This window comes from Leiobunum rupestre, chromosome 11, assembly GCF_980474605.1.
Source record: "Leiobunum rupestre chromosome 11, qqLeiRupe1.1.hap1, whole genome shotgun sequence".
In the NCBI taxonomy this organism is placed as follows: Eukaryota; Metazoa; Arthropoda; class Arachnida; order Opiliones; family Sclerosomatidae; genus Leiobunum; species Leiobunum rupestre.
This window is the reverse complement of record NC_143394.1, coordinates 49,623,647-49,630,621: the sequence shown is the minus strand read 5'-3', so window position 1 is coordinate 49,630,621 and position 6,975 is coordinate 49,623,647.

Genomic DNA, 6,975 nt, shown 5'->3' with positions numbered 1-6,975 from the left:
CGAACCGTCAGCAGGTCTTTACTCGTCAATGTGCCGTAGAGAAATGACGCACGGAAGATTAATTTATTCCTATCTTGTTGAGAATAATTCATCACGTGATCTAAACTTCAAATAACCCTCAAATTCTATTGGCTGTCTCTCTCTGACAGTTTAAACTGCCTCTAATGATTGACGGCACATATTAACCCACTTGAGTATTTGGAAAAAACCCTTTGCTACTCAAGGAGAGTTTTGGAAATACCACGTTGACGATATCAAAATCGAGCTCTCACTTGAAAATGTTTACGGAAAACAATCCTCTTGGAAAATTGAGTTACGTAGAAGATTGCTAAAAAATGGCTATGTGTTAAGTTTTTTTCAATAATGAGTCTTATTTTTTACATTTTAAAGTATTTATTAAGAGTGATAAATCCTATGACTACACTGACGGCATATCTTAAGTACCGGTGGAAAAATCCAGTGCTCAAAGTTCAGTTATCTTATTAAACGTGCGCGTGCACAGAAAAATGAACGAGTCACGTGATAGTAACTTAATTTCTACGCTAATCTTACCCCTACTAGACCTAATTTCTGTCTAATACATTTCCAATATATATATATAAAAGAATGCCTAAAAATTTCATTTTAAATATAATAAAATAGCCTAGCTGATTATTATTATTATAACTTACTTTTCAGCGTGACCTTCAATGACTATTCCCAATGCTAAGACTCTTTATTGAGATAACTAAGAATTGATTCCCATGACTACCCTGACGGCATATCTTAAGTACCAGTGGAAAAAAAATCCATTGCTCAAAGTTCAGTTATCTTATTAATCGGGTGCGCGCGCACAGAAAATGAAAGTCACGTGAGAATCGGTACGTCACTGAAAATAGTGGAAGTGTCATCACTAGAGTTCTTTTATCAATATATTTAATTAAGGATTATTTCAAAGTTTAGATGGCGCCATGGTTCTCAAAGCAGTGATATTAAAAGATCTCAACGGGTGGAATTGGAGAAACGCTAAAAATATTATCGACATATTCATTCTTCCTAAGTATAAATAAATAAATAAATAAATAAATACATTCTTGGCATAGTAGTAGGATTTTAAGAAAAAAATTAAATACGGAAAATCAATTATTTTATTTTAAAGGTTTTGTGATTTCTCACCAAACAATTTCAACATCTTCAATGTAGGCTATCACATCAGGGGCATCTCAAAAATCTTTTTCCTCTGATCTCCTAGTTTCTGCCTCTGTCTTTAGTATTTATAAATATTTTCCTATCCATAAACCATTTCCTAACTGGTGGACATTGATAACACTAAAAGTTTACTTATAATAATATGCTGAAATACATTTTCCAATACGCAAAAAATTAAAGCTAGACCTAAAAACCTGTAAAGTGTAAATAGTTAAGACTAAATTTCTAAGCCTAGCCCATGAAAGTACATTTTCCGTAAATCATATCCTAACATGAATGCATTTGTTTTTTTTAAAAAAAATATGCTAATTAATTTCGTAAACAAGCATAAATTTTAGTTCGCCCTTCCTCCAAAATATCTAATAGAGGTAGTACATTCTCGATAAATATACATGTTCTTGGGGAATAAGAGACGTTTTTTATCAAAGTAAGCCAAGTTTAAAGCTTATTGTCATTGGTTCCATAACAAAAACCACATTCGGATCAAAATAAATTTATTTATTTTATTTTTATACAGATTTTTTTTCATTTTTTTTGCCTTAATTTCAATTTTGGGAGTCGGTACCCGTTTCACCGAAGATGAAGATGCTTCGTTTTATTCAGCGTTGGGTAAATCGCCGTGTAAAAAAACATCTAGCATTGCATTAACTTTTTCCTCGTCCTCGTCCGAGACCCCTACAATACGTCTCTCGATCTATAAAGTAAAGAAATCAAAATAATAAGCTAAAAGATAATCCATACCTTCTATTCACTAGTTCAATTTATCACTGTCTCATATATCCACTATCGTACATACATACATTCATACACTAACTTACTAACGCTTTAGTCTCCGCAAGTTTTTATGTTGTATAATCAAAGTTTTGAATCGAATAATAATAATAATAATAATAATTAGATCAAAACAAATTTCAAGCTTACGTTAATGTATTCCCTTGAGTGAGGGCCCAATCTTTGAAAAATCTTCTCAATGACGACATGGGTAGCTAGATGGACGTCGATGTAACCTTCGTCCTCTTGCAGGTTCAATTCACGTAAATACCAGTTTTTATATTTTCTTAACATTATTTCTAACGTTCTAAACGAAAATTGTTTTTCGTTTGGCATATCAGGCTTAAAAGAAAACCTAAGAACTGCTTTAGTTACACGCATATCCACGTTATTTTCCATAGCTAATATTTAGCCCTTAAACTTGCTCGTAATTACGAAGAATGTAAAAATGTAGAATGCTCGCTCCTATATTTATGCCAAATCAGAAATCACTTGAAATAATAACTTCATTTGGTACTTAAAAAACGGTGAGAGGTGGGAGGAGGGGTTTGGTAATTTATAAATTTTTATAATCAAATGTACCATAGCAAAAGTATATAAATAATACAAGAAGTGCACTAATTATTATTTTCGCTCGCCAGGTAATTTCGTTTGATTTCCGTTTCGCACGGACGCAGATAACATGGTAACGCGACTACAGCGAACCGATAAAGCTAATTAATAAAATATTGTCAACCATTTGATATTAGAAATGTTAAAATAAAACTTTTACAGATAAATCTAATTTATAAAATATTGCCAATTGAGGGTTTGCAAGTTAGTTTGATTATAGGTTTTGAGTGTTAGAATAGAAATAACGCTAAATACAGGGTTAAATTCAATTCAAAATAAAAGACCATGACAATAAAAAATAACCTTTAAAATATAAATCGCGAAGAAAATGAAGTAACGCGACTTTTAAAATTAGTATAAAATGTTTAATCCCTCTGAAAACGTGAAAATTCATATAGGACAAAACCCAAATACATGTTTACTGAGCTTAGCACTCTACTTTTTCAATCCTCTATTCTCAATGGTGGCCTCTATTTTACCATCGTCTGCTTCGTAAACTTTATGGATGCATTGGAAGGGCTCAAATTAAGCTAAGTGGGTACACTTCTTGTTTAATTTATATACTTCTAACCATATTAAAGTATCAATTTTAATAAAAGGAATTCAACTTAAGTGTTGTTTTGCTATCTGAAATTCGAAAACAAAGAAGGTAGTACAGGGGTACTTAAGTTGATTTTAATATTTTTTTTTAGAAATAACTTAAGTATACAGCGAAATAATCATTAGTGGTATCTAATTTTTTAAGTGCCCACATACTTCTCATCTCGTATAAAAGAGGGTCATTTTTGTACTATAAAACCATTCCATTCCTGAAATCCGCTACAGGAAAAAAGTTGATTAAGCTAAGCAATTTACGAGCGACGTTCTAGCGTACTTGTAATTAAGAAAGTAAGTACTTAGTTTTACGATTTTGCTTAAAACTATGATTTTAAATCGATAAAGTGAAACACGTAAAGTGTCCCTGACCAAAATTGTTTCACAAACATCTGTACCGTTTAATAAGATACGAGTATGATAACGATTTCTAGAGCCCTATGTTCGATAATGATTCATTAGGAAAATTTGAATATAGTTTAAATTTTTAATTACTTATTTTTTGGTTTGACTACCAATTTGGAGGACTACTGTTTTGATTTTGATATAACTAAATTTGATTGGTTTTCGAAAAGTTTTCTCTTCTACCCCCGCCCCCAGTTTATAATTATGATGTCAGTTGTAAATTGTTTTTTTTCGAGTATAAAAAGGGTAAACAGAAAAATTGAGAGATAGTATTAAGAAAACAGCCAATTCGAATTGTTTCGGAATCGGCTCGAGGGACTAAGTACGTAGATATACGTCAATTGTAAATTCTAAACTTTGTATATATATTATATTCATTCATTCATTCTTACTAATTTTATAGTAATGGATCCTATTTCCATAACTTTGGCCTCGGGAAATGAGTACGTCGGTACGACAACCGAATCTATGATTTGCTTTCACTGCGGCGAATGTACGGAAGAATTGGCAGTAAGAGGCGGAGAACTCTTCTTTTGCTGGGGTCGAGAGTGCGCGCATTATCAAATGGGAGTAATTTTTCGACATGGTAATGTCTATACCAAACACATCCCAGGGCATCTTATAAAGGAGTTCCCGCCCCATCTCCGCTGTACGTACTGTGGAAGAAGAGGGTCGAAGAGAAGCCGTCGACGGGAGGAGTGCTCAGCGTTCGATTTCATGGGATGCTGTCATTACCCTAAGCCTCCCAGAGACCGAACTGTAGTTCGTTTTATAAATAGATAAATAAATAAATAAAATTGCGAATAATTTACAAATAAATGTCTATTGACTTTTCTTCATCCTATAATATAAGTTTATTCCTAAATTTTTAAGCTTATTACAATAAGATTTCTTTAAGAGAGAGAGAGAGAGAAAAGAATTGCTTAAATTAGGAAGTAATAATGAATCTATTGAATCCAATGTAAAGAAAATGCATCAAGATATTAACTTGGAAAATCCAAAAGATGATTCACCAGTAAGCAGTATTCAGTTAATTAAAAATCATAAACAAAAACCGACTGATTACGGTGCATCAAGATATAATATTTGTATATCTTCGAAAAAAGGTGAATCATTAAACATCAACAATGCGGTAATTTACTTATAATATATTTTATATGAAAATAATTAAAGGTTTTATAAATGATAAATTATATTATAGATTATAGGTGGATCTAATAGCAAAATAGTATACGTCCAGGTAAAGTATTGTTTTATTTAGAAGTTTAAATATTAAGTTAATGGTTTATTTTAGAATAACTATATGTTAAATGATTTATTTTAGAATAGCGTTGATACATATGGTGGTAGGACAACATTAGAAAGTAGGTATATTGATTTAAAAAAACTATCGATTAATTAAACATTTTAATAATATTTTTACATAGCTTCGATAGTATCCAGAGATTGTACGATTGTTATTACGAAATGAAACTAATTTATTTTATAATAAATATAGGTAGTAAAATGCTGCAAAAACCTCTGACTCTACGTTCAATACGTTAAAATAGATTACAATACGTAAATATAGGTGAAAAAATACTAGAAAAACACGCATACTATTATTTTTTTTAATTTTTGGAAATACACAACATCCACCAGTTACTTCGCAATGACGAACTGGCTGCTCTCTTTGTCCCAGGAGACATGACCAATGAGTTGGCAAAGTACGGAAAAGACTCGTACATCCAAGAATTGGCAACAGGTGGCGCAAAAAATTACGCCTTGATTTATACGGAACACGTAATTTTTTGCGCCACCTGTTGCCAATTCTTGGATGTACGAGTCTTTTCCGTACTTTGCCAACTCATTGGTCATGTCTCCTGGGACAAAGAGAGCAGCCAGTTCGTCATTGCGAAGTAACTGGTGGATGTTGTGTATTTCCAAAAATTAAAAAAAATAATAGTATGCGTGTTTTTCTAGTATTTTTTCACCTATATTTACGTATTGTAATCTATTTTAACGTATTGAACGTAGAGTCAGAGGTTTTTGCAGCATTTTACTACCTATATTTATTATAAAATAAATTAGTTTCATTTCGTAATAACAATCGTACAATCTCTGGATACTATCGAAGCTATGTAAAAATATTATTAAAATGTTTAATTAATCGATAGTTTTTTTAAATCAATATACCTACTTTCTAATGTTGTCCTACCACCATATGTATCAACGCTATTCTAAAATAAATCATTTAACATATAGTTATTCTAAAATAAACCATTAACTTAATATTTAAACTTCTAAATAAAACAATACTTTACCTGGACGTATACTATTTTGCTATTAGATCCACCTATAATCTATAATATAATTTATCATTTATAAAACCTTTAATTATTTTCATATAAAATATATTATAAGTAAATTACCGCATTGTTGATGTTTAATGATTCACCTTTTTTCGAAGATATACAAATATTATATCTTGATGCACCGTAATCAGTCGGTTTTTGTTTATGATTTTTAATTAACTGAATACTGCTTACTGGTGAATCATCTTTTGGATTTTCCAAGTTAATATCTTGATGCATTTTCTTTACATTGGATTCAATAGATTCATTATTACTTCCTAATTTAAGCAATTCTTTTCTCTCTCTCTCTCTCTCTTAAAGAAATCTTATTGTAATAAGCTTAAAAATTTAGGAATAAACTTATATTATAGGATGAAGAAAAGTCAATAGACATTTATTTGTAAATTATTCGCAATTTTATTTATTTATTTATCTATTTATAAAACGAACTACAGTTCGGTCTCTGGGAGGCTTAGGGTAATGACAGCATCCCATGAAATCGAACGCTGAGCACTCCTCCCGTCGACGGCTTCTCTTCGACCCTCTTCTTCCACAGTACGTACAGCGGAGATGGGGCGGGAACTCCTTTATAAGATGCCCTGGGATGTGTTTGGTATAGACATTACCATGTCGAAAAATTACTCCCATTTGATAATGCGCGCACTCTCGACCCCAGCAAAAGAAGAGTTCTCCGCCTCTTACTGCCAATTCTTCCGTACATTCGCCGCAGTGAAAGCAAATCATAGATTCGGTTGTCGTACCGACGTACTCATTTCCCGAGGCCAAAGTTATGGAAATAGGATCCATTACTATAAAATTAGTAAGAATGAATGAATGAATATAATATATATACAAAGTTTAGAATTTACAATTGACGTATATCTACGTACTTAGTCCCTCGAGCCGATTCCGAAACAATTCGAATTGGCTGTTTTCTTAATACTATCTCTCAATTTTTCTGTTTACCCTTTTTATACTCGAAAAAAACAATTTACAACTGACATCATAATTATAAACTGGGGGCGGGGGTAGAAGAGAAAACTTTTCGAAAACCAATCAAATTTAGTTATAT